The 2,500-nt window shown below is 46.9% G+C and overlaps 1 protein-coding gene across 4 annotated transcripts in view; it reads left to right on the top strand.

Moving 5' to 3' along the window:
- The window catches only part of LOC143284022 (uncharacterized), a 125,724-nt gene that overhangs the window by 43,104 nt on the left and 80,120 nt on the right, over positions 1-2,500 (top strand). The gene's annotated exons all lie outside the window — the stretch shown is intronic.

Here is a 2,500-nt window from a genome sequence, read left to right as displayed (position 1 = left end):
ACCTGCCTAATACAGTGTCCGGAAGGTGGTAGAATGGTTAAAACACCTGCCTAATACATTGTCCGGAAGGTGGTAGAATGGTTAAAACACCTGCCTAATACAGTGTCCGGAAGGTGGTAGAATGGTTAAAACACCTGCCTAATACAGTGTCCGGAAGGTGATAGAATGGTTAAAACACCTGCCTAATACAGTGTCCGGAAGGTGGTAGAATGGTTAAAACACCTGCCTAATACAGTGTCCGGAAGGTGTAGAATGGTTAAAACACCTGCCTAATACAGTGTCCGGAAGGTGGTAGAATGGTTAAAACACCTGCCTAATACAGTGTCCGGAAGGTGGTAGAATGGTTAAAACACCTGCCTAATACAGTGTCCGGAAGGTGGTGGAATGGTTAAAACACCTGCCTAATACAGTGTCCGGAAGGTGGTAGGAATGGTTAAAACACCTGCCTAATACAGTGTCCGGAAGGTGGTAGAATGGTTAAAACACCTGCCTAATACAGTGTCCGGAAGGTGGTAGAATGGTTAAAACATCTGCCTAATACAGTGTCCGGAAGGTGGTAGAATGGTTAAAACACCTGCCTAATACAGTGTCCGGAAGGTGGTGGAATGGTTAAAACACCTGCCTAATACAGTGTCCGGAAGGTGGTAGAATGGTTTAAACACCTGCCTAATACAGTGTCCGGAAGGTGGTAGAATGGTTAAAACACCTGCCTAATACAGTGTCCGTGAGGGTCTGGGTGCGATACCCGCACGTACCCCTTTTCTCCCAAGTTGGACTGGCCGTAAAATCAAAACTGAGCGGGTTTTTTTTTATTATGATTATGATGATGATGATGATGATGATGATGATGATTATTATTTGTCATTTCGGATGACACAATAAACCGAAGTCCTGTGTGCAACACGCAACTTCTTGAATTGAAAATGAGCTCATGACACCAAAAGTGGGTGGGTTGTTCTCGAGCAAAAAAAGTATCCGGAAGAAATGCACTCCCGGTTTTTTCTTTTTCTTTTTTTTTATTTTTTTTGTAAATCTATTTTATCTTATTTTATTTCATTTATTATTATTTTTTCATTCCCCCCAGTTTCGCGTACTGTTTTATCATGCCTCCTTCCACAGTGCGCTCTTGAGAGTTTGACTTAATTGTCCTGTTTCGCCTTTCTGTTATTCCCGTGTTCGTCCTATTCATCCTCTTTTTCTGTCACTCTCTTGTCTTCCCCTCTGTCCATCTCTCTGAGGTCTCCCTGATGGCCTGGAGGTAACGCGTCCGCTTCGGAAGCGAGAGAATCTGAGCGCGCTGGTTCGAATAACGGCTCAGCCGCCGATCATTATTATTTCCCCCCCCCCCCCCACTAGACTTTTGAGTGTTGGTCTGGACGCTAGTCATTCGGATGAGACGATAAACCGAGGTCCCGTGTGCAGCATGCACATAGCGCACGTAAAAAGAACCCACGGCAACAAAAGGGTTGTTCCTGGCAAAATTCTGTAGAAAAAAATCCACTTCGATAGGAAAAACAAAAAAACTGCACGCAGGAGAAAAAAAAAAAGAAAAAAAGGGGGGGGGGTGGGGTGGGGAGTACTTGGTGGGGGGTGGAGGTGGGGGTGGTGGCGCTGTAGTGAAGCGACGCGCACTCCCTGGGGAGAGCAGCCCGAATTTCACTCAGAGAAATGTGTTGTGATAAAAAGAGAAATCCAATACAATACAATACAATACAATACATACATACAACAGCAACAACTGAGTACAAAGTCGAAGGTGGCCCCGAACTAAGCGGGCGAATCGGGGATGACAGCAGGTGAGATGTATTATTTACCAAGTACCCTTCCTTCTCTGAGGACCAGTGAAAGCCGCGTGATCGTTGTTCAGCTACTCACCACGACAACCACTCAGCACCCCTCTTAACTTCCCAACACACACACACACACACACACACGCACACATACACGCACACACACACACACGCACATGCACACAAACACACACACGCACACACACACACACACTCAACATACGCACACCCACTCCCTATCTTTGTCTGTCTATCTGTCTGTTTGTCTGTAAGTCTGTCTTTTTCTTTCTTTCTTTCTTTCTTTCCTTCTTTCTTTCTTTCACACACACACACATGCACGCACACATGCACGCACACATGCACGCACACACACACACACACACACACACACACACACACACACACACACACAGAGGGAGAAAAACAGACAGACAGATAGACATCGGAGGAGGATACCGTTAGCATTATGATTAACTGACCACCCACGCCACCGCCCCCCCCCCCCCCCCCCCTAAAAAAATAATTATCATCCTCTTTCTCCTCTTTTTCCACCTCTCCCCCTCCTCTTCCTCCTCCTACTCTTCATTCTCCACTTTTTCACCTACCCCCCCCCGCCCCTCCAACCTCCTTTTCAATCATCATCCCTCTCCCCCCCCCCTCTCCTCCTCCCTCATCCATAACCGGGATCCCCACCCCCTACCCCGACCCAC

Source organism: Babylonia areolata, chromosome 7, assembly GCF_041734735.1.
Source record: "Babylonia areolata isolate BAREFJ2019XMU chromosome 7, ASM4173473v1, whole genome shotgun sequence".
NCBI lineage: Eukaryota > Metazoa > Mollusca > Gastropoda > Neogastropoda > Buccinidae > Babylonia > Babylonia areolata.
The sequence above is the reverse complement of the archived record's forward strand: the minus strand, read 5'-3'. Positions and strand labels throughout refer to the sequence as shown.